We start from the raw sequence: 24984 nt of genomic DNA, 5'->3' as shown, positions 1-24984 counted from the left end.
TTACCCCGTGTTGCTTTTCTCAATGGTCTGTTGGCTCACAGCTGATGTTCATCACCTCAGGGCTGTGTTGAGGTTGGCAAAGGGACTTCCCGTCGGAGAGGAAGGGAAGGGCTGCCGGGAGGGGACCCTGGAGGGCATTGGAGTCTTTATCGAATATGGGGACAGGACCTCTGGTTTTGCAAACTATGCACTGATCCTATAGTTTCCATGGTAGGGCGGCCACACGGCTGCAGGTGCATTTGGTGACGGGCCCCCTAACCTGTCCCAGCCATGTGTGTGCCAATCTCCCGAGCCTTTAGTTTAGCCAAGGTTGGCATTTCCCAGGGGGAACTTCAGCTGGGGACCAAGCAGAGCCCCCTGCCCTCCGATTCCATTTGTGTGTCTCTTTCCCCCATTAGACCGTGGGTCTCTCCAGGGCAGTGTTTAGCTGATCCACACTGGATCTCCAGTGCCCAACGCTAGGCTTGGCACAGAACCCAAGAGCAGCAAATGCTTGTGGAATGAATTAATACATTTTTCAAATCAAGTCAAAGTGCTATTTTCATTATCTTTAGGCCAGATTAAATTCAGAGCCACAGCTCTCCAGAAAAATACTGGCAATCTGGCTTTTGCATATTTCACGGTCAAGGAGAGAACTCCTTTTCTGAATTAGCCAGGAAGGCAAGCCCGGGTCCCTAGAGAGAGGCAACCCCTGAGCTTTCCCCTCTTGCCCACCTTGGGACGCCTGTGACCCTTTTGGCTCTGATAACCCCTTGCTGGGCTGCCCCTCCGGCCTTGATCCCTGGTTTGCAGACCGAGGGAGCAGAAGGGTGGAGCCCTAGGACTTTGCTTTCCTGGGCAGGGTCAAGCAGTTCCTGACGCGGCAAAGTTGTTTGGGTGCAAACATTTCCCTGTATTGTCTAGCTTCAGAAGGCAGCCAAGAGTCTAAGCAGGCGGGAGGGAGCTGAGGCAGGAGTTTTTTTCCTCCCCTCTACTCCAAAGAGGACAGGAGCCTCCAAGCCCCCAGGTGGGGGGTTAAGGGGTCATCTCACACCCTAGGCAGATGCAGAAGAGCGAGGAGAGGACAGAATCAGGGGAGTGGTGGGGTGGACAGATGTCGGACGTCCTGCTGTGCAGAGCTGGGGAGTCAGGTGTAGACAGAGGAGCTGGTCTGAGAATTCAAGTCCAACCAGAGGACCAGGCTGTACCTTCCCCTGGGCATGCCGGGAGATGCCCGTCATTCCCTTGCTGGCTGGGTGCCCCAGCTTACCCGAGGCTGTCTCTTAGACAGCTAAGGAATCTTGCCCCTTCTCTGAGGTTTCTGCTCAATGACACCTTTTCTGGGGACAGTGGCTCTGGAGATGGGGGCTTCTGGAGGTTGAGAGAGGCTGAGCCTTTGTGGATCTCCAGTATCCCCTGCCTTCTATGCCTCCTTAGCAAGATGCTTCTCCAACTCCTGTTTTTCCTCCTCGGAACTCTGGAAGGGTGCCCTCTGCATTTCGGATGTGTTTCCCAAGTGATGCTCCATCGACTATTACTTTGGGAGGGGGAAAAGCTTCTGGATCCAAGAAGCCTAGGAAACACAAAGTCAGACAGGCTATTATCTTGCAGGACTTATCAGAGCCTTGAATTTTTATTTTTATTTATTTTATTTTATTTTTTTAGAGACAGAGTCTAGCTCTATCACCCAGGCTGGAATGAAGTGGTGGGATTATAGCAAACTGCAGCCTGGAATTCCTGGGCTCAAGCGATCCTCCTGCCTCAGCCTTCGGAGTAGCTGGGACTACAGGTGGATGCCACCATGCCTGGCTATCTTGAATTGTTAATAGCGGCTTTGAAATACAAAAATTAGCTGGGCGTGGTTGTGGGTGCCTGTTATCCCAGCTACCCGGAGGTTAAGGGAAAATTACTTGAACCTGGGAGGCGGAGGTTGCAGTGAGCTGAGATCGTACCACTGCACTCCAGCCTGGGTGACCCTGTCTTTAAATAAATAAATACATACATACATACATAAAATAGAAGGGACCCTGGTGCACAGTGTTTGCTGGACCTATGTGACACCAAAGTCATTCTTCCCCATGGACTCTGTTTCAGGACATCTTCTGGGCCACACACGTCGAGAGGATACCTCGGGAACGACTGGACCTGAAATGTCAAATCACCCTGCAGAGGTGTCAACTGTAAGTGAAGACGCTTCTTTTTTATGTTGAGTGAAACCCCTTTCAGTACAGGGTGGAGCTGGCCACATGAGGTTTCCTGGTGTCGCGCAAGCATGGAGATCCGGCCACACTGCTTGTCTTCTCTTCCTTGGCCCAGAAGGGAGATGAGCCGGCAGGTGGACGAAACAAGGAGGTTGAGGGTGGACGCGGTGGCTCATGCCTGTAATCCCAGCACTTTGGGAGGGCAAGGTGGGCAGATCACTTGAGGTCAAGAGTTCGAGACTAGCCTGGCCAACATGGTGAAATCCCCATCTCTACTAAAAATACAAAAATTAGCCAGGTGGTTGGGCGCCTGTAATTCCAGCTACTGGGGAGGCTGAGGCAGAAGACTTGCTTGAACCTGGGAGGTGGAGGTTGCAGTGAGCCGAGATTGCACCACTGCACTCCAGCCTGGGCGACAGAGCGAGACTCCGTCTCAAAGAAAAACAGAATAAAGCAAAAGGAGGTTAAGACAGACCTTGTCCATCTCTCTAATTTATTCTGGAGACAGGAGCCACAATTAAGTCACAGGAGGCCAAGGCTGGGTAAGACCCAGGCAGCTGGGAAAGCCAAGAGGACTGTAGGCATCACGTTGCTCTGAAGTTCTGGAAAGGGCAATGCCAGCTTCAGGAGAGACCTGACTCAAAGGTCAGATTCAGGCCAGGTGCCGTGGCTCACGCTTGTAAACCCAGCACTTTGGGAGGTCGAGGCTGGTGGATCATGATGTCAAGAGATCAAGACCATTCTGGCCAACATGGTGAAACCCTGTCTCTACTAAAAATACAAAAATTAGCCGAGCATGGTGGAGTGTGCCTGTAGTCCCAGTTATTCAGGAGGCTGAGGCAGGAGAATCGCTTGAACCCAGGAGGTAGAGGTTGCAGTGAGCCGAGATCGTGCCAGTGCACTCTAGCCTGGCAACAGAGTGAGACTCCGTCTCAAAAAAAAAAAAAAAAAAAAAAAAAAAGGCCAGATTCAGGGATGAGTTCACAAGATTCAGACCATGCTGGGTTCTCACCCTGCAGCTTCTGGTCCCCTCCCTGCAGAAGAAGTCCCCGGACCCCACTGCTGGGCTCAGCTGTGTCCCAGCCCCTGAGGTTCAGCCTGATCTTAGGAGATTCCTGAAGGAGCCAAGTTCAATGTTCAGGGGCCTGGCAACCCGAGCTTGGGTCCATTTTTTTTTTTTTTTTAAGATGGAGTCTCGCTCTGTTGCCCAGGCTGGAGTGCAGTGGCGCAATCTTGGCTCACTGCAAGCTCCGCCTCCCGGGTTCACGCCATTCTCCTGCCTCAGCCTCCCAAGTAGCTGGGACTACAGGCGCCCGTCACCATGCCTGGCTAATTGTTTTGTATTTTTAGTAGAGACAGGGTTTCACCGTATAGCCAGGATGGTCTCGATCTCCTGATCTCATGATCTGCCCACCTTGGCCTTCCAAAGTGATGGGATTACAGGCGTGAGCCACTGCGCCCAGCCTGTTCGTTTGTTTTTGAGATGGAGTCTCACTCTGTTGCCCAGGCTGAGAGTGCAGTGGTGCAATCCGGGCTCACTGTAATCTCTACCTCCTGGGTTCAAATAATTCTTTTGCCTCAGTCTCCTGAGTAACTGGGGTTACAGGCATGTGCCACCCCGCCCAGCTAATTTTTGTGTTTTTAGTAGAGATGGGGTGTCACCATGTTGGCAGGTTGGTTTCAAACTCCTGGGCTCACCTCAGCCTCCCAAAGTGCTGGGATTACAGGATTACAGGCATGAGCCCCCAGTCCCAGACTGTTGTCACTACCTCCTATTGGCTTGGTAGACCACCGCCTCCCATCAGCTTTCACTGGGCCTCTTTGAGTCTGGCTCAGGCCCCACCTGCTGCGTGGGCTCTTGGCAGGTGAAGTTGCTGAGACCTGCTCTGTCTCTGAGGGAGTCAGCTGTCAGTCTTTCTCTGTTCCAGTCTGTAGCTCTCAACTATCCACAGGGCTTGGACACCAGATGGACAAGAAGAAACTATTCTACTCAAGTCTGGGGATAAGACTGGGCTTTCTTAAAACCCATTCACTCACTTGTTCATTCATTCAACTCTTTTCTTTCTTTCTCTCTCTCTTTCTTTCTTTCTTTCTTTCTTTCTTTCTTTCTTTCTTTCTTTCTTTCTTTCTTTCTTTCTTTCTTTTTCTTTCTTTCTTTCTTCTTTTTCTTTCTCTCTCCTTCCTTCCTTCCTCTCTCTCCTTCTTTCCTTTCTTTCTTTCTCTCTCTCTCTTTCTCTCTCCTTCCTTCCTTCCTCTCTCTCCTTCTTTCTTTCTTTCTCTCTCTCTCTCTCCTTCCTTCCTTCCTGTCTCTCCTTCTTTCCTCTTTTCTTTCCTTTCTCTCTTTCCTTCTTTTTTTCCTTCCTTCCTTCCTCTCCTGTCGTCTTTCTCTCTCTCTTTCTCTCTTCTTTTTCTTTCTCTCCTTCCTTCATTCCTTCCTTCTTTCCTTCCTCTCCTTCTTTCCTCTTTCTTTCTCTCTCTCTCTTTCTTTCTTTTTCTTTCTCCCCTTCCTTCCTTCCTCCTTCCTTCCTTCCTTCCTCTCTCTCCTTCTTTCCTCTTTCTTTCCTTTCTCTCTTTCCTTCCTTCCTTCCTCTCTCTCCTTCTTCCCTCTTTCTTTCTCTCCTTCCTTCCTTCCTTCCTTCCTTCCTTCCTTCCTTCCTTCCTTCCTTCCTTCTCAGTCTCACTCTGTCACCTAGGCTGGAGTGCAGTGGCTTAATCTCAGCTCATTGCCCCTTCCGCCTCCTGAGCTCAAAAGATTCTCCTGCTTCAGCCTTCTGAGTAGCTGGGGACTACAGGCATGTGCCACCATGCCTGGCTAATTTTTGTATTTTTAGTAAAGATGGATTTTCTCCATGTTGCCCAGGCCGGTCTTGAACTCTTGGCCAAGACTTCAAGTGATCCACCTGCATCGGCCTCCCAAAGTGCCGGGATTATAGGCACTAGCCACCATGCCTGGCCTCTTTTTTATTTTTTCTTTTCTTTTTTTTTAAAATAGAGACAGGGTCTCACTCAGTCACCCAGGCTGGAGTGCAGTGGTGCAATGATAGCTCACTGCAATCTCCACCTTCCAGGCTCAAGTAATCCTCCCGCCACAGCTTCCTAAGTAGCTGAGAGAACAGGTATGCGCCACCACGCCTGGCTAATTTTTAAAATTTTTTGTAGAGATGGGGTCTCACTATGTTGCCCAGGCTGGTCTCAAACTCCCAGCCTCAGGTGATCCTCTGGCCTCAGCCTCCTGACGTGTTAGGATTACAGGTGTGAACCACCATACCTGACCTGTTATTATCTCTATGGACATATGTTGAGTTCTAAGTCAGTAGTTCTCAAACCTGAATGTGCATGATAATCTTCTAGAAGGCTTGTTAGACCACTGAGGCTAGGAATGGCGGCTCAATTCCAGCACTTTGGGAGGCTGAGGTGGGAGGATGGCTTGAGGCCAGGAGTTTGAGGCCAGTCTGGGCAACATAGAGAGACCCTGTCTCTACAAGCTATTAAAAAAATTAGCCAAGTATGGTGCATGCCTGTAGCCCCAGCTGCTCGGGAGGCTGAGGCAGGAGGACTGCTTGAGCCCAGGAGTTTGAGGATGCAGTGAGCTATGATTACACCACTGCACTCCAGCCTGGAAGACAGAGCAAGACCCTGTCTCCAAAACAAAAGCTACAAAAACATAAAACAGACCACCGGGTGTCATTTCCAGAGTTTCTGATCCAGTAGGTCTGGGCTAGGACTGATAATTTGCCTTTCTAACAAGTTTCCAGGTGATATGGGGCTACTGGTCTGGGGCCACACTTGAGAACTGATCTCAGTCATTATCAGCTATTAACACCCGTGTGTGGATTAGCTTATCAGACCATGGAAACCAAAGACTTCCTCCCACAAGGGAGGTCTGGACAGAGTAAGGCTTGTGCAAGGACCAGGGCCTTGGGGGTGAGAGAGGAAACATTGCCAAGAAGCAGACAGAGGCCCAGAGGGCTGTCTGGGGGCACAGAGGATAGGCTTTGTCTTTCTCCTAGGCTGGGCAGGACCCCAGAGGTTAGGCTCTGGGACAGGAGGGAGGCGGGCAGGCCTGGGGAAGTCTGGGCAGCTCGTGCTGAGCAGAGGCTGGGATCGGGCCCCTGGCCCGGTGCACCTGACCCGCGGGGCTGGGAACAATGGCTGGGCCAGCGCGGCCTGGCTTGCTGCCCCCGTTCATCTCAGTTTTCCTTCCCAGCTCGGATCTTCCCCGGCTCTCCTCATTCGCTCCCTCTCCGGCGGCCCATCCTGTCCGCTGGCCCCCAGACAGCACATTCCTTCATGCTGATCTCTTCCCGGCGGCTGCGAGTGCACGTTCTCACAGCGAGGCGGGGACCAGGGCCAGGGACTGGGGCCATGAGGAAGGGGGGCTCAGGTGGCCTTCCTGGGGGCCCTGGCCCCGCGTCTGGAGACCAGAGGGCACCTGGATGGGAAGGAGGAGTAGCCCCTCAGGCTCAGAGTCCCCCAGGACCCAGCTAGCCCTGAGGATTTGGACCATTTCCCCTCCAGTCCTTCATCTCCTGATATTAGGAGGTCGGGGGTCCTGCACTGCTGAGCCTCCTAGCCCTGTGCCCTGGTGTGGTGGCTGCATTGGCTGTATCCTCTGCAGAGCATGGCCCCTGTCCAGTAGGCTCAGGACATTTTCTGCTTCTCTTGGGGTCAGTGGCCCAATGCCAGGCTTTCCTTGGTCCCATCTGGGCCAGGACCTTCCCCTGGGTCCGTCTCTCTTCCTTGAAAGACCCGTCTGCAGCAGCGTGGAAGGATCCAGGCCCCCCTCTGCCAGCGTTTCGTTCATCCACACAGAGGCAGGCAGGCTGTGCAGCCCCCACCCCACAATTTGATAAGCCTGAGCCGGGGGGGCAGGGCTGGCCAGGGTGACAGCACATGAGTGGCCTGTATCCTCTCTTCCTCCCCGGTACCTGGTGGCCCCAGTCCTGCTGGCAGCAGAGGGGATGGGCTCGTGTCTGCTGTCCTCAGTCTTTCCTGGACTGTCTGTGCTAGATCAGGGCTCTGCCTTGGGGTCAGGTTTAGTTTGAGGTCACGGTGAGGATCAGGGCTTGGCACTGGAGTCAGAGCTCAGCCTATTGCAGGCTCAAGAACTAGACTATTTCCAGGTTGGAGCTCAGTCTGAGTGGAGAGTTGGGGTTTGGTTTGGTGTGGAGCTCAGGGCTCTGTCCGGGACAGGGACTGGGTTCGGTCAAGGGTCGGGGCCAAGGTTAGTTTAGAGCCAGAGTCAGGGCTCAGTCTGGGGCAGGGGTCAGGACTTGATCTAAGATTGGGGTCGGGTCAGGGCTCAGCCTGGAGCCATGGCTGGACTGCAGTGTGGGACAGGTGATGGGTTCCGAGAGGAGCTGGAGTCGGGATTTGGTCCAGGGTAGAGGTGAGCCTTAAGCCTGGGGTCAGGGTCAGGTTTAGTCTGGGGTCGCAGGGGCTATGGCTGGTGCTCCATCTGGGGTTGTAGTTGAGCTTAGCTGGCTTGGATGTTGGAATCGCTCTGGGTTTGGGTTCAAGGCTCAGATGGTGTCAGACTAGGACATCAGCATGTGTTGGGACAGGCTGCTTATGTGGAGCTGACGGGGGCAAGTATGTGTTGAAGGTGATCTTTATCCCTCCTGTATTTGCACCCCCAGCCCCCAGCCCCTACAACCGGCTGGGACTGGGCGTGGTGGATGGAGGGATGGCTTCAGTCACTTTCTCTCTCCAACAAAATGTGCCTTGATGCCTGTGCAGGGCCTGAGGACACAGGGTGTGCCAGAGAGCACCTGGGCCCTCTCTGGGCCTCAGTTTCCCTATCTGAGAAGCTCAGTGCCTGGGAGCTGGGCTGAACTCCCGAAACCTGGACTGGCAGCCGTGTCAAGAGGATTGGAATGTGAAGGGCTGCCAGGGGGCCACTGCAGGAGCTCTGGCCTGGAGCTAGGTTGCTGGACTGGGCAGGGGGAGGGAGGGGCAGGCAGGTGGACAGGTCTTGGGAACCCTGAGATGAAGGTCTTCGCCAAAGAGGCATCTACTGTCCCTTAGTGGCAGATAGTGCCACCTCTACCTCAAAATGAGGTAGGAGGTGGGACTTGATTCCAGAGGCGGGGCTTAGACACCAGACCAAATTGAGGACTAGCTAAAGCATGTCGGAGGCAGAACCTCCCCTAAGACACACCCACCCGTGTGCCATGTCAGTTCGCCATTGCCATGGCAACACCTGAACGTTCCCGCCCCTTTCCGTGGCAATGACCCAGCAACCTGGAAGTTACCACCCTCATCCTAGAAATATCTGCGTGAACCACCCCTTAATTTGCATATAATCGAAAGTGGGTATAAATAGAGTGCAGGCCTGCCTCTGGACACACGGCTTATAGGATAACCCTGCTCTGCAAGGAGCAGCAGCCCTGCTGTTGCTGTACACTGCTGCTTCAATAAAAGGTGCTGTTTAACACCACCAGCTCCACCCTTGAATTCCTTTTTTTTTGTTTTTTTTCAATTGAGACGGAGTCTTACTCTGTCGCTCAGGCTGGAGTACAGTGGTGTGATCTCAGCTCACTGCAACCTCCGCTTCCTAGGTTCAAGCGATTCTCCTGCCTCAGCCTCCCGAGTAGCTGGGATTACAGGCATGTACCACCATGCTCAGCTAATTTTTATATTTTTAGTAGAGATGGGGTTTCACCATGTTGGCCAGGCTGGTCTCAAACTCCTGACCTCAAGTGATCTGCCTGCCTCAGCCTCCCAAAGTTCTGGGATTACAGGTGTGAGCTAGCGCGCCCGGCCTACCCTTGAATTCTTTCCTGGGTGAAGCCAAGAGCGCTCCTGGGCTAAGCCCCAATTCCGGGGCTCACTTGTCCTGCATCAAAATGGCTTCCTTGGCACAGAGCCTCCCAGAATACACGGGGTGTGGCTTTCATGTTAGGGCGCAGAGGTCACCATGGTGTTCAGGATTCTAGATGCCCCCAGCTCCTGTCCTGTAACTGACACCTGCCTTACTGATGAGCAGGGTCCCCGAACCACCCTGACAAGGGCTCCATCCATGGGCAGGAAGGTTGGAAGAATGAGAGCGGCGCTTGGCCTTGGGTCCTCTTCTCCTTCTCTTAGCTCAGCCCCCTAAACTGGCCTCCTCCTGTCAAAGCCGCAGACACACAAGAGAAACCCCGATTGACGTCAGGGGAAGCGCCCACAGGGACTCTGTCTCTCCCAGAAATTTGGCTCCAGCGCCTGGCTTCGAATGGCTGTGGTTTTTAAAAGGTGAAAATGGCCCATGGCCCTGCTTCTGTGTCTCCACCAAAACCTGGCTTGGAGGAAGGCAGGCTCGGGTCCTTGATCCTGGAGTTGGATGGGGGAGTCCCCTCCCTTCTCCCCTTCTCCCACTCCCTTGCAGACCCCCTCCTCCAGTGCTCTCCCTGCTGTCTTGACGCCCTGGCACTCCTGACCTCCTCCTTCCTCCCATCTCCTCTCCACTGACAAAGGCCAAGATCTTCCAGGTCTTTCCCGGTCCTGGCGCTCACTGCCTGGTGTCCTTGGGTTTGCAGGGCGTACAGATCTCTGGGCACTGTCCCCTCCCTGAACTCTCAGGCCCTGTCTTTCTCCTCTTTGTGGCCCTCACACTTAGCCCGGAGCCTGACACATAGTAAATGTTCAGTGAGCCTTTACTGGGCCCAGATGGAGGAATTCCTTCTTGGATTTGTCTTTGCACATGGTCTGCTCTACTTCAACGTTGACGTTTGATCCATTGATTTCTCTTATTTATTTATTTATTTATTTATTTATTTATTTTTGAGATGGAGTCTCGCTCTGTTGCCCAGGTTGGGGTGCAGTGACACGATCTTGGCTCGTTGCAACCTCCACCCCTGAAGTTCAAGTGATTCTCCTGCCTCAGCCTCCCTAGTAGCTGGGATTACAGGCGTGCACCACCACGCCTGGCTAATTTTTCTATTTTTTTCTTTTTGTATTTTTAATAGAGATGGGACTTCACCATGTTGGCCAGGCTGGTCTCGAACTCCTGACATCAGGCCTGCCTCGGCCTCCCAAAGTGCTGGCATTACAAGCATGAGCCACCACGCCCGGCCAGAACCGTTGATTTCTGGAAATCATTCTGTGCCACAAGCCTTGGCCACTGGGAGGAACCAGGAGAGTCAGACCACGTAGCTCCTTGGAAGAGGCTGCCTGTCAGTCATGCCCTTGGTCAGCCTGACCTGGTCCAGCCAGAGGATGGACTCTTCGTTCTGAGGGCTGGACTGGCCAGGCACGCGTGGGAGTCAGCACACAGTCACTGGGCTCATCCTGCCTCCAGATGCCTAACCTGGGGACCAGAGCCTCTCTTTTGCCCCCCAGTCTGGGATGGACGGGAGAGAAGGACTCCACTTCTGCCTCCTGCCAGGAGCATTCTCAGCTTCTGCTGAAACCTTCTGACTGCTGCTGGTGTCGGATTCCACCGTCATCTCCCTGGACTGCATGATGACGCCTTTCCCAGGTCATTCTGACCATGACCTTGTCCCACTTAATCCCCTCAGTTTCCTATCATTTACAGAATATAATCCTTTTGCTGCTTACCCTGGGCGTCCACGCCTATACCTCTTCTCCTGTGTCCACTAGCTGTTCCTCCAGCCCCTCCTGCAGCACCGACCCTATCTCTGGCCTTCACTCGGCTCCTCCTCAGACCTCACATCCCAGCTCAGCGAGCAGTAGCCTGCCTGCCTCTTTCCTCCTCAGGCACCTCACTTGGACTTGGGGGCTCCTAAGCCATGGCCAGTATCTGGGCAGCCCTGAGCCAGTCCTCAGAGCCCTGCTGCAGGAGTGGCTGAACTGGCAAGAGTCATTGTGTGATCTGACCACAGCCAACATCCTGTGTCCCTATTGTATTGATGAGGCCACTGAGGCCCGGGGAGGGGAAGGGACAGTTTTGAGGTTACACAGGCAGTTACAGCTCACCCCCATAGCCTCTCATTCTTCTTTGCAATTTTCCCTTTAAAAAAAAAAAATAGATAGGGGGTCTCACTCTCCAGCTCAGGTTGGAGTGCAGTGGTGTGATCATAGCTCCCTGCAGCCTCAAACTCCTGGGTTCAAATGATCCTGCCACCTCAGTCTCCTGAGTAGCTGGGACTATAGGGTTGTGCCACCACGCCGGATTTTTTCTTTCTTTTCTTTCTTTCCTTTCTTTTCTCTCTTTCTTTCTTTCTCTCTCTCTTTTCTTTCCTTTCTTTTCTCTCTCTTTCTTCTTTCTTTCTCTCTCTCTTTCCTTTCTTTTCTCTCTTTCTCTTTCTTCTTTCTTTCTTTCTTTAATTCTTTCTTTCTTCTTTCTTCTTTCTCTCTCTCTCTTTATTTCTTCTTTTTTTCTTTTTTAAGAGATGAGATCTTGCTATGTTGCCCAGGCTGGTCTCAAACTCCAGGTCTCAAGTGATCCTCCTACCTCAGCCTCCCAAAGTGCTGGGATTATAGGTATGAGCCTAGCCTGCAATTTTCCTTCTGTTGCTCTATGACTGTCTCTACCTAGGGTCACTTGAGTGGGCTTCACAGAGGCCTTGCTTGTGGGGGAGAACACCTCTTCCAGGAAGCCACCAGGATTTCTCTCCACTCCCCGGCTCTCTGAGTCATGCACACTGGCTGCCTTCCAGTTGTCCTGGAATCATGCCTGGCTCACGTTCCTATGAGCATCAACATCTGAAGTTGAATTCCACTTTCACCTCTGATGCCCTATGATCTTGGGCAAGGCCTTGTCTCTTTTTCCCCCAGTTTACCCATTTATAGAATCAAGGCATTGAACCTGCTGATTTTAGAGATGCTGCTGTGGAATTAGGGTTTGGTCAGGGAGGCTGAACCCGGAGTCTTGGTGGCCTCCAACTACCAGCACAAAGTGTAGCTGCAAGAATTGAGCTGGGGAGGCAGCAGTACTGGGTAAGAGTCCTGCGTCAGCACTTGATAACCGTATGGCCCCCAGCAAACTCCACGTTGGGACCCAGTTTCCCATACAATGGGGGAAACCAGCCAGACCCGGTCTCCTCCAGGGGTTATTAAATACGATCGTGGCTTTGAAGGTGTTTGCTAAGTTAAACAGAGCCAGGCAGGTGGATGTGCAGCATGGGCCACCCACAGCACCCCACGCAGCACCAGGTTCAGGCAGATGACCACACGTGGCGCCCTGCCGAGGGAACGTGGCAGGTGTCTGGACACAGCGTCCCCAGGCGACTTGTGTGGGCAGTATTCCTGGCAGTGCGTGCTGCGTTCCCAGCCGGTCCCACTGCTGGGCTGGGACAGCCCCCGCAGGAGGAGGCTGGGCTCCCCCCGCGAAACCCGCCATTGTTGGGAGGGGTGGGGGGCCACCTGGCGCTGGCCCAGCCTGGCCAGCCTCCCATCCCATGTTTTGTTCACAGAGTTTGGAATGTCCTGGGACACGGAGCTCGGCTCCCTGGGGGGGACACTTGTGCCATTGCCTTGATCTCATCGCTGGACAGGTTTCTCCTTCATTCCAGCCCAGGACTTGGCAGGCTCCCAGCCACAACTGCTGCCAGGCCCAGTCCGTCTGTGTCTGTCCCAGCACTGGCAGCCAGGAGTGTGCAGCTGGGAGTGGAGGGCTTCCCAGGGGAGGCTCCCTCAGCCTGTCTGCGTGGGCCCTGGGCACGCCTCCCAATTGGATCTCCCCAAGCCACTGCCAGCTGACCCTCTTCACAGACTCCTTGGTCTGTGACCTCCGACTCTGGGGCCCCAAGGGCAGTTTGGAATGATGTTCTCAGGACCCGGGGACTTGGGAAGAGCCAGAGCGTGCCAGCTGCCCTGGTTTCTGTTCCCCTTATCAGGTCAAGCTATGCCTTGGAATGGGGCTCTGCCAAGTGTGTTGGGGAACAGGTGTTGTGTATATTCTGTGTGCACATGTGCGTGGGATTTCCTTGAACTCCCAGTGTTAAATATCCCTAGATTTGGGAGTGACATATAAGGTTGATTAATGGCTGGATGAGGTTGGGGTGGAGGGCTAAGGAGGCTGGGGTCCTTGTTCAGGAAGGAGCCCATCCTTACCTGGAATGTATATTTCTGCTGCACCTGGCTCACTCTATCATGTGCCAGTCTGGAGTGGCTGGGTACTCTACAGCTTGACTTGGTCCTGTATGTCCAGTCACCTGGCTGGATAGAGGGGAAGTAGGGCTGGTCTTGTCAGAAACATGGAAAGGTCTGAGCACGTGTGTTCATGTGCATGAATATGCATTATTCTTGAGCCCTCAGCTCTGGAAGGAGATCCATCCTTACCTGGCCCAGGGTATGTGCCTGGTGTGCCTAGCTCCCACCATCTGCTGCTTTGAGATGGCTCAATAATGGTGTCTCACCTGGGCCCACTTGGCTGGGATATAGAGCCAGGGCACTACAATAAAACCAAGAGGAATAGTGCCTGGGAGAGATGGAGCCCAGGATGGTCCCCCATGGAGTGTCCTTAGCTTGGATAATTCCTGTCCTGATGTAGGTCAGTATCCGCCCCAGGCTTGGGCAAACTCTTGTCTTTCCACATCATTAATGAGGAGACTAAATAAATCAGTCCCTCTGGAGGGCCCCCAGCCCCTCAGGCAGCCTGGCTGAAGCTATTAATATTCCCCGTGTTTATGACCCCTTGGCCCTGTTGACAGGCTCCTCTCTCTAGCCGTTGAAATTAATTTTGTGAATCAGAAAGAGGGGGAGTGCAGCCTGTTGGAATCCAGGACGATGACATTTCCACCTCCCCCCTGTGGCGGGTCCCACTCACTAATTCTATAAAGCAGTCACCGGGGCCAGCCCAACCCAGGGCCGCCCGCCTGGCTGGGGCTGCCTCATGCCTCTGCTATGCTCTCCCCCCAACCCCCAGGGAGGGGGGCTGGCCCCAACCCCGATGATTCAGGCCCCCTGACACCTTGCACTGATGTCAGTGGGAATGGAGACCTCAGGCCTCAGGACCTCCTGGCCTATTGCCTGCGCCCGCGCCCTGCACGGGGGTTGGCCCCGGCTCGTGCCTCTCGTGACCTTCTCATGGACGGGGCCTGGCTGGGAAACGAGGCCAGGCCAGACGGCCTCTCCCTCTTGCTGTCCCCTTTCTGAGAGCTGCCTGAACTGGCGCCGGGCCGTCCCTCGGCCTCCTTGGGTTTCGAGGACTCGTTCTAAAATTAATTTGGGGGAATTCAGGGAATTTGTGAGCAAGTTCCCAGAGAACTGTGGCTGCCCTGGGGGCAAGTGTCTCTCCTTCCTCCCACCTTCCCCCACTTTCACTTCCCCAATTTCTTATATGAGCAGATCCTCTTTGGGTAAACTCATTCCATGAAGGGCAGGGCAGCATGCCTGCATGCTGTACGTAGGGATAGGGTCTTTCCCCCTCCACTCACACTATGAAGAAGTTTCCAAGAAGAGCCTTTCATATAACATAGTATCAAGTCATTTAAGATAAGATTTGCAAATATTTTCTCTCATTCTGTGGGTTTTCTTTTCATTTTCTTCATAGTGTCCTTTGAAGCACAAAAGTTTTCAATTTTGATGAAATCCAATTTGTCTATTTTTTTCTTTGGTTGCTTGTACTTTTGGCATTGTATCAAAGACACCATTGCCAGATCTAAGGTCACAAAGATTTACCACGATGTTGCCTTTTAAGAGTTTTCTTGTTTTAGCTCTTACATTTAGATCTTCACTCCATTTTGAGTTAATTTTTATATATGGTGTGAGGTAGGGGTCAAACTTCACTCTTTTGCATGTGGATATCCAGTTGTCTCATCACCGTCTGTTAAACAGACTATTCTTCCCCCACTAAATGGTCTTGACACTGCTGTCAAAAATCAATTTACTGCAATTGTAATGGTTTATTTCTCAATTCAATTCTATTGATCTATATGTCTATGTTTATGCCAGTAACACATTGTCTTAATTACTGTAGCTTTGTAGTAAGTTTTGAAATTAGGAAGTGTAGGTCCTCCAAATGTTCTTTTTCAGGATTGTTTTGGCTATTTGACGTTCCTTGAAATTCCATCTGATTTTTAGAATGGATTTTTTCCATTTTCGCAAATACACCACTGGGATTTTGATAGGCAATGCGCTGAATCCATTTTTGGTAGTATCGTCATCAGCTTTGGGTAGAATTGTCATCTTAACAATAACCAGTCTGTAATCCATGAACATGGGATGTCTTTCCATTATTTAGATCTTTAATTCTTTTAATGAGGTTTTGTGGCTTTTGGTGTACAAGTATTATGCTTCTTTTAAAACCTTTTTTTCCTAAGTATTTTATTTTATTTTTTGATGCTACTGTATATGGAATTGTTTTTTCTTAATTTTTTTTTTTGATTGAGTCATTGAAAGCAGCATTTGGCCTAAAGGATCAACATAAGCATCATTTATGACCTAGCTTGTCAAGACTCCACTTGCATGAAGAGAGATCCACCTGTGACACTTAGCCTGGGTTAGTTGCTAACTGAGGTCTGCTCTATGACCCCATTTCCTGCCCTGGCCACTGGTCAGATCCTGGCCTCTAAGGAAACACTTAAATTCTTAACCTTAGGTCTCCCTGCCTGCAGTGTCTCTCTGCTTGAGCCAATCTCCTCCCTCCTGCTCAAATAATTCTTCTAAACCTGATGTGTCACTTCTCTGCATAAAGCTTCCAATAGCGCCCCATCATCTTATCCACAAGAAAATTCTGAGCTCTTTGGCCTTGTGTTTAGGACCCTTCATCCTATTGAAGGCTTTAGTCTTTCAGCCAGCTCTGTATGCCTTCTCCACTGAGATGTCCCAGATGTTGTAAAGTCAGGTTCAAAGGAGACTCAGTGAATGCTCCAACCTCAAACTCCTCTTCCACTGTCTCCATCTCCACCTGCTTCCCCACAGGGACACAGTTAGCTCTCTTCCCAGATGCCTCCTTTTCCCACCTCACCTCTTTATACATTATTATCAAGTTTAAATTTTTAAATTGTTTAAAAAGGAGTGCAAGACTTGCACACTGAAAGCTACAAAACATTATTGAAAGAAATGGAAGATCTAAATAAATGGACAGACATCCCATGTTCATGGATTGGAAGGCTTATTATTGTTAAGATGCCAATTCCACCCAAAGCTGACTTTACCTCCTAAAGCCTTCTTATGCCTGTGCCCTCTTCTTTACCTACTGCCACTTAGTTTAGATTTTATCTTGGCCTGATCACAGGCCACCAGAGTGATCTTTTTTTTTTTTTTTTTTTTTTTTTTGATATGGAATTTTGCTCTTGTTGCTCAGGGTGCAGTGCAATGGCGCAATCTCGGCTCACTGCAAATTCTACCTCCTGGGTTCAAGTGATTCTCCTGCTTCAGCCTCCTGAGTAACTGCAATTACAGGTGCACACCACCACGCCTGGCTAGTTTTTGTATTTTTAGTAGAGATGGGGTTTCACCATGTCACCCAGGCTGGTCTCAAACACCTGACCTCAGGTGATCCTCCCACCTTGGCCTCCCTAAGTGCTGGGATTACAGGCGTGAACCACTGCACCTGGCCGTCCACTCCCTTTTTTAGTCCTCCCTCCTCTGCCTGCTCCCATGTGCCCTGCGCCCCATGCTCCCTGCTGGTCCTTCTGTGTGAGGGAGCAGCATGGTGGAAAGCTCCCCACCCCCACCGCCTCTTCCTAGGCTTCCTTTGGGCTCCTCCCACCTACTGGCCCCTTCCTCCTCACTTTCTCTCCAGGACTGGATTCAGCTCTCCAGCCTCCACTACATGGGCTTCCAGTCCAGCCCGCTGCCACACAGGCTCTGGGGGTCCATTCTTTTTTTTTTTTTAATGAGTCAGAGTCTTGCTCTGTCTCCCAGGCTGGAGTGCAGTGGCTAGATCTTGGCTCACTGCAACATCCACCTCCTAGGTTCAAGCAATTCTTCTGTCTCAGCCACCTGAGTAGCTGGGATTACAGGTGCCTATCACCACGCCCGGCTAATTTTTGTATTTTTAGTAGAGACAGGGTTTCACCATGTTGGCCAGGCTGGTCTCAAACTCCTGACCTCAAGTGATCCGCCCACCTCGGCCTCCCAAAGTGTTGGGATTACAGGCGTGAGCCACCGTGCCCGGCCTCAGGGATGCATTCTAAAGCATGAAGGTTGTGATTCTCAATGACCAGTCTCCGCTACTTGACTGGGAACCCCTTAAGGAAAGACATCCAGTTGGCTTTGCTGTTTATTTATTTATTTATTTATTTATTTTCAGACAGAGTCTCGCCCTGTCACCCAGGCTGGAGTGCAGTGGCACAAACTCAGCTAGCTGCAACCTCTGCCTCCCGGGTTCAAACGATTCTCTTGCCTCAGCCTCCCGTGTAGCTGGGATCACAGGTGTGGACCACCATGCCCGGCTAATTTTTCTATTTTTAGTAGAGATGGGGTTTCACCATGTTGGCTGGACTGGTCTCAAACTCCTGACCTCAAGTCATCCTCCTGCCTTGGCCTCCCAAGGTGCTGGAATTACAGGTGTGAGACACGGTACCCAGCCTCAGTTGGCTTTTCTTAGGGGCCTTAGAACCTGGCGTGTGCCTGGCCCAGGGAGGTGCTTGATCTAAATTCAGTTTTAAAACTGAATTCTGGCTGGGCACTGTGACATGCCCAGCACATAAGTGTGGGCATAATCCTGACCTGTAATTCCAGTGCTTTGGGAGGCCAAAGGAGGAGGATCACTTGGGCCAGGAGTTGGAGACCAGCCTGGGCAACACAGTGAGACCCTCGTCTCCACAATTTTTTTTTTTTTTTTTTTTTTTGAGATGGAATCTCGCTCTGTCACCCAGGCTGGAGTACAGTGGCCGGATCTCAGCTCACTGCAAGCTCCGCCTCCCGGGTTTACGCCATTCTCCTGCCTCAGCTTCCCGAGTAGCTGGGACTACAGGCGCCCACCACCTCGCCCGGCTAGTTTTTTGTATTTTTAGTAGAGACGGGGTTTCACCGTGTTAGCCAGGACGGTCTCGATCTCCTGACCTCGTGATCCGCCCGTCTCGGCCTCCCAAAGTGCTGGGATTACAGGCTTGAGCCACCGTGCTCGGCCTCCACAAAAAAATTTTTAAAAATCAGTTGGGCATGGTGGTGCGTGCCTGTAGTCCCAGCTACTGGGGAGGTTGAGGTGGGAGGATCACTTGAGCCCAGGAGTTCAAGGCTGCAGGGAGTGATGATCATGCCACTGCACTCCAGCCTGGGTGAGAGAACAAGACCCTGTCTCCAACAAAAATTTAACAAATTGAATTCTTTGAAAGATGACTTACTCTTTGCTTTCTTCTCCCCTAGAGATGAGACATCCCTGAGAGGCACAAGGGCAGCCTGCTGTCGGGGGAGAATATGATTTTTTTTTTTTTCTGAGACAGAGTCGCTCTGTAGCCCAGGCTGGAGTACAGTGGCGCAATCTCCGTTCACTGCAAACCTCACCTTCAGGGTTCAAGTGATTCTTCTGCCTCAGCCTCCGGAGTAGCTGGGATTACAGGTGCCTGCCACCACGCCCAGCTAATTTTTGTATTTTTAGTAGAGGCGGGGTTTCGCCATGTTGGCTAGGCTGGTCTCAAACTCCTGACCTCAGGTGATCCACCTGCCTCGGCCTCCCAAGGTGCTGAGATTACAGGCGTGAGCCACCGCGCCGGGCCAAGTATATGATTTTGGATTGTTGGGGAATGTGTTTGTATTATCAGTAGGGTGGATCCTGCTGTGAAGGGGTGTAGGTATTGGGGGCGGAGGACAGCCAATGGAAACCTACCCTCCTCTGGACAGCAGTGTTGTGACTCCACGGCAGGAGTGCTTCCTCATTCTGCGTCCCATCCCTTTCTTGTGGCCCTAGCATCCTGGGCACCCCATCACATGAATCTCTTTGCACGGTCTATCTTGGTGCCTCAAACATGCACACCAGGCCCGGGCCCCCAGCGGCTGGCTACGGCAGGCTTGGAGGAAGCCACCGTCCTCATCGGGGTCGGAGCTCCAAGCCACACTTGGTTCCCGTCTCCGCCCCACGGTGCCTCCTGCCAGCGCCTAATCGCTTCCATCTGCCCCACTGACTCACGGGGCTGTCAAGGTTCTAAAAATTTCCAAATTCCTCCCCACCCTGCCCTTCCAGGATATTTCTCCAGCTCGGGTCCTTCGGCAGCTTTACCCACCAGCTGCTCCTTCTCACGTGGGCGCACAGAGTCAGGAAGTGAGTGGCACAGAGAGGCTTCTTCGAGGGGCTGTGCAGCAAAGGCCTCTGGACCTCTCTTCCCCTCAGAAGAGACTGTGACAGCAGCAGAGAACATGAAAGCTGAAAAATGGGTTGAAGGAACCAAGGAGAAAACCTATCCATTTTACAGAAGGGGAAACTGAGATTCAGACCCAGTAGCAGACCAGGGTGGAGAATCCGGGCCTTGGGGCTCTGATCTAGGGCTGTCCTCTGCTGGGAATCCCCTATGCACCCCCACCTCTCCCTCTGGGCCTCAGGAAACGCACCATCAGCCCGGGTCCTCCCTTCCCTGGGGAGCAGAGCCACTTGGTGACCAAAAGGGGTCTCTCCATACCTCCCACGCCCCTGGCCTCTGCCCAGCCTGCCTCCTCCTCCCCAATCCCCCCCAGGACATAGCCTGAAGAAGTGTTTGTACCTAAACAGTATTTCCAGGGCAACTTGCATTCCCCAGGGGGTGGGTGGTGAGAGGCTTGGGGGAGGAACTCCTCCAGCTGCCACAGGCCCTGTGACCCCAGCCCCTCTTGGTTAATGGGACTTGGGGCCTAAGAGCTGGTCTTACCCTTGATCTTGGAGAGGGCCTGAGGATGGATGCATGAACCACCCGGCTTCCTTGTATAATGCATCCTTCACGGATGAAGTGTGTGAGTGGGCGGGGACAGAGCCCAGAAGTTTCCTGAGCCCAACAAGGAACAGCAGCCCCCAGGGTATCCCTTTTCTTCTCCTGCTCCTCAGCGAGGGTGTCAAAGCCGAGACCCCCATCCTGGCAGTCCCTCCCCACCTACACTGCCTCTTTCTAGTCCCTGCTACTTATCTCTCTTTCTTTTTCTTTTAAGAGTCAGAGTTGGCCAGGCGCGGTGGCTCACGCCTGTAATCCCAGCACTTTGGGAGGCTGAGGTGGGAGGATCATCTGAGGTCGGGAGTTCGAGACCAGACCAGCCAACATGGAGAAACCCCATCTCTACTAAAAATACAGAAATTAGCCGGGGGTGATGCCGGGTGCCTATAATCCCAGCTACTTAGGAGGCTGAGGCAGGAGAATTGCTTGAAGCCAGGAGATGGAGGTTGCAGTGAGCTGAGACTGCACGATTGCACTCCAGCCTGGGCAATAAGGGCGAAACTCTGCCTCAAAAAATAATAATAATAAAAAAAAAAAAAAAAAAGGAAGAGTCAGAGTCTTGCTCTGTTCTCCAGGCTGGAGCGCGCTGGTACGATCATAGCTCCCTGCAGCCTCAATCTCCTGGGCTCTAGCGATCCTCCTGCCTCAACCTCCCTAGTAGCTGGGACTACTGGTGTGCACCACCACGCCCGGCTAATTTTTAAATTTTTTTTTGCAGAGATGGAGGTCTCACTATGTTGCCCAGGCTGATCTCAAGCTCCTGGGTTCAAGTCATCCTCCCGCCTCAGCCTTTGAAGGCGTGGGAATTACAGGCCTGAGCTACCGTGCCTGGCCTCCCTGTCACTTCTTGGATGAAATCCTGCCCTGTTGGTGACACTTTCCAGGCTATGGATGGCAGTGCCTGCCCACCCCTCTAGCCCTTCTTCCTGCCATACCTGCCACACAACTGCTCACATACAGTCCCCACCCCTGCCCCACTGCCAGGCCTCTACCTAGCCTCTTCCCCATTGAAGCCCAGCTGGAGGGTCAGGCTTCCTCCTCCAGGAAGGCTTCCTTGGGCTGCCAGAGAGAGCAGCCCACCACCCTAAACTGACTCATAATGGCTCTCTGCCACCCCAGAGCAAACGCAGGGAGGGACCCCTGAGCCCTTGCCCCACGGCATGGGAGTCTGGACAGGGCCAGGAGCCTGCATCCCACTGGCCTGGGCCACTGGGGCCTTTGCAGAGATGTCCTCAGAGAGCGTCCAGGCCTCGGGCCATTCTGTCTTGGAGTTCCCCAAGGCCCTGGATGGAAAGAGACAAGGCAGAGTGGTCAGCCCCAGGCAGGTGGGAGGTCAGAGGGCACGGCTTAGGGTGGGTGGTGTGAAGAGAACTGAGTGGCAGGAGAAGTGTGACCAGGGAGGGAAAGCCTGGGCCCCCTGCCATGCATGAACCCCCCTTTTCTCCATTGAGTTCCCTTCCCCACTCCTAAGCCCCTTTACTCCTCCTCCTCAATGTCCCACCTCATTGAGCCCCGCCCTTTTATTAAGTCCCCTCTCCCAACTCCCCCCCAGACGTCCCCAACTCCCCCTCCCCCAACTCCCCTCCTCCTAACTCCCCTCATTCTCCCCCAGTGCCAACTGGGCCCTCAGTCCCTCGGCTCCAGGTCCTGGGGCTGTGGCCTTTTCCCAGGATCTGACCTGGAGTCATGCACTTTCTGGGGAGACCTCCAGTTGCTCCCCCATCCATGGCATGCCAGGAATGCAGCCCTACACACACAGGCCCCCTTCAAGGCGGAAGAGGAGCTCGGGCTGGTGGACTTTTAAGGACTGAGCAGAGAGCGAGCTCTGGCCTGGTCGGGCTGTCCTCCGGATCTGGCCCCATTACAGGGGGGCTTGGCTGGACACCCGGGTGGGGAGAGGTCTCAGCGCTTGGATCCAGAATGAACCAGGGCTGGAATGTGCAGGGTCTGGCTGTGCCTCTGTCCCTCCCTTCACCCAAACCTCAGCGATGCTCAGGGCTGAGGACTCCAGTCCCTCTCCAGTAGGCGCTCCAGACCAGCAACTTGGGGGTCCCTGGTTTGCACTGCCTCCCCTGAGCTGGGATCTCTGGGTGCTCCTCAGAGGAACCTGGAAAGGATGAAGATGACTGCCCAGGTTTGCCGTCCCTGTCCCATAGGGCCAGGCTCTTTCCTGCCCTTAGCTCATGTCATTCTCCAATGGTCTTGGGTTTTGCTATCATTCCCATTTTATTTTATTTTTTATTGTTTTATTTTATTTTTGAGACAGGTTCTCTGTTACCCAGGTTGAAGTGGAGTGGCATGACCTTGGCTCACTGCAGCCTCAACCTCCTGGGTTCAAGTGATCCTCCTACCTCAGCCTCCTGAGTAGCTGGGACTACAAGTGGACACCACCACACCAGCTAATTTTTTTTTTTTTTTTTTGAGATGAAGTTTTGCTCTGTCACCCAGGTTGGAGTGCGATGGCGTGATCTCAGCTTACCGCAAACTCCGCCTCCCATGTTCAAGTGATTCTCCTGCCTCAGCCTCCCGAGTAGCTGGGATTACAGGCACCCACCACCATGCCTGGCTAATTTTTGTATTTTTAGTAGAGACAGGGTTTCACCATGTTGGCCAGGCTGGTCTTGAACTCCGGACCTCAGGTGGTCCACCTGCCTTGGCCTCCCAAAGTGCTGGGATTACAGGCATGAGCCACTGCACCTGGCAACACCAGCTAATTTTTTGTAGAGACAGGATCTCACTTTGTTGCTCTGGCTGGTCTCGAACTCCTGGGCTCAAGTGATCCTCCTGCCTCGGCCTCCCAAAGTACTGGGATTACAGGCGTGAGCCACTGCACCTGGCCACTCCCACTTTACAGATGAAAAAACTGAGGCTTGGAGAGATTCAATACCTTGCCCAATGCCTTGTAGTTGGTGAATGACAAAGCCGGAATTTAAACCCAGTCCTTTGTCTCCTGGTCTGGGGAGCAGAGAATGAGGCAGAGAAAGAGAGATGAATGTATGCCCCTTGCCCCCCATTCCTCTGGGCTGGTCATGGGTCCCTAGCTGTCTCTGGACAGGGGCTCCAGCCAGGTGCTCAAGCCAGAGCTTGGGTGAGAGAATGGACCCAGGAGGAAGCTGAGAGGGGCCTGGAATTCGCCTCCCCACAGGCTACTGAGGCCAACCCTCCCAAGGCCAGCCAGATATCTCCCCGCTCCTCCATGTGGCTCTGTCTCAGTGACTTCCTGAAGGTCCTGGCGCTGCACATGGGATGGAAGGACGGGCTAGACTCAGCTTCGTTGCTTCCTGCACCTTGGCCCTGCGGTCACCCAGAGTTACCTGTGGCCAGCCAAGAGGAAAGGGCATGCCATGGAACCCCCTGCTGTAGGTGCCCCTGTCCCCATTTTCCAGATGAGAAAAACCGAGGTTAGAAAGGTGGAGGAGTACCAGGGTGGAGTCAAGAGTGAAATTCCCGTGGGTCTGACACAAAGCTGGAGCCCCGGGTGGCAGAGGTAGATCCACCCACATTGAGCCTCAGAGACCCAGGTCTGGGGTGATGACTGCTTGGGGACAGCATCTTGGAGCCCTGGAGGAGGGGGACAACGCATTTTCACAGGGGACCACCACAGCCTTGCAGGGAGTGGGGAGAGCTGCCCCTACCAGAGGCTAAACTGCTGCCTCAGCCCTGTGCAAACCTGGCCCCTCCCTGCCCAGAGACCCTGCTCCAAGATCCCCTGCCGTCACCCATGGCCCAGCCCCAGGCTCCTGCTCCGAACCAAGGAACTGTTTGCATCTGACCTGGGAAGAACGGATTCCTCTGGGCCCAGGTGAGCCCACAGTGGGTGGGGACCTTGTACTCTCCTCCGACTCTCTTTCCTGGGCCACCCACTTTGATGATCCAGTCCTCTCTTGTCACCCCTGATGGGGAGACAGGCCTTGCCCTGGGGGTTCTGATCTAAGGGAGGAGGTAGAGCTCTGGCAGAGAACCATGGTCTAAGGGGCATGGCCCTAGCCTGGGACACTGGCCTTGCTCTGTGTACACTGGTGAGGCTCGGGACACTTGGTTTTAGGGAGACATAGTCTTGCTCTGAAATGATGGTCTGACGGGGGAGGGACGGCCTTATCCTGGGAGCTCCAGGTTCATCCTGAAGTACCGGTCTGAGGGTGGGTGGGGGCGTGGCTTTGGTGGGGAATTTGGGGAGCTGGGGTGGGCAGCGGGAGGGAGTGGCTGGAGGCTGCTGACTTCTCTGTTCCTTGGCTGTTTGGGAGCTGGCTTCCAACTCCTGGCCCAGCCTGGGCTCTAGGCAGTAGGGATGGAGAGGGCCGGGCTCCCCCAACAAGGAAGAGGCTCGTGGAGGGAAATTGGATCAGGGGTTTGGGGTGAGCGGCCTCGCTTGCCCCCGGGCTCCTGGCCCTCCTTTTTTCCCTGGACACAGAGCAGGTGGCAGCCTTCCTCCGATGGCCCCACCCCATTTCTGCTGTCTGGGTCCCAGACGTGGCCTTGGTTTATGGGGTGATGTTCCCTCCCTGGCCAGCCTGGCGGCCACTTCAGACATGAACGCCCCCCACCTCGCTGAGGCTGGAGAACACAGTCTGCCTCCCCCAGCCCCAGCCACCCCCGCCCTGCTAATCCTGAGTAAACGGTGAGGCCAAGAATATCCTGCCTACTCTGGCGGGCGGGCGAGCCACGAAGCCTGCTGGAAGGGCATGAATCATGGTCCCCGCCTGCCAAGTGCTTGCTTGGGATGTGTTCGAGGCTGGCTGTGCCCGGAGTTGACGGGGAGAAGGGGAGGGAGGGGAGCTGGCGGCTGGGATGGGCAGACAGAGCCACTGTGAAGGGAGAGACATCGGTTGGACCCAGCCCTGGTGGCAACACAGAAATTATGTTATAGAATGTCAGGATCCTGGAATCTCCAAGTATGGACTTTTCTGTGTTCTGCAGGCCTGAAATGCAAGAGTTGTGAGACGCCACATAACAAGCCCCCTACGGCACGTGGAGGCCAAGGCCCCGTTCTCCAGGTGGGGAAGTAGAGGCTCTCGGGGCAGAGAGGTCGGCTCTGGGTTTCTTACTGAGTCCAAGGTAGGGCTGGGCTGGAG

The 24984-nt window shown here is 53.4% G+C and overlaps 1 long non-coding RNA gene across 1 annotated transcript; it reads left to right on the top strand.

The window, feature by feature from the left end:
* The first annotated feature begins 856 nt into the window (after nt 1-856).
* On the top strand, nt 857-10894 carry LOC140710594 (uncharacterized). Its single transcript, XR_012091665.1, has 3 exons — nt 857-1006; nt 2074-2159; nt 10130-10894. It is a non-coding gene; the product is annotated as an uncharacterized lncRNA (long non-coding RNA).
* Nucleotides 10895-24984: the final 14090 nt, after the last annotated feature.

This window comes from Chlorocebus sabaeus, chromosome 28, assembly GCF_047675955.1.
Source record: "Chlorocebus sabaeus isolate Y175 chromosome 28, mChlSab1.0.hap1, whole genome shotgun sequence".
Classification (NCBI taxonomy): domain Eukaryota; kingdom Metazoa; phylum Chordata; class Mammalia; order Primates; family Cercopithecidae; genus Chlorocebus; species Chlorocebus sabaeus.
The sequence above is the reverse complement of the archived record's forward strand: the minus strand, read 5'-3'. Positions and strand labels throughout refer to the sequence as shown.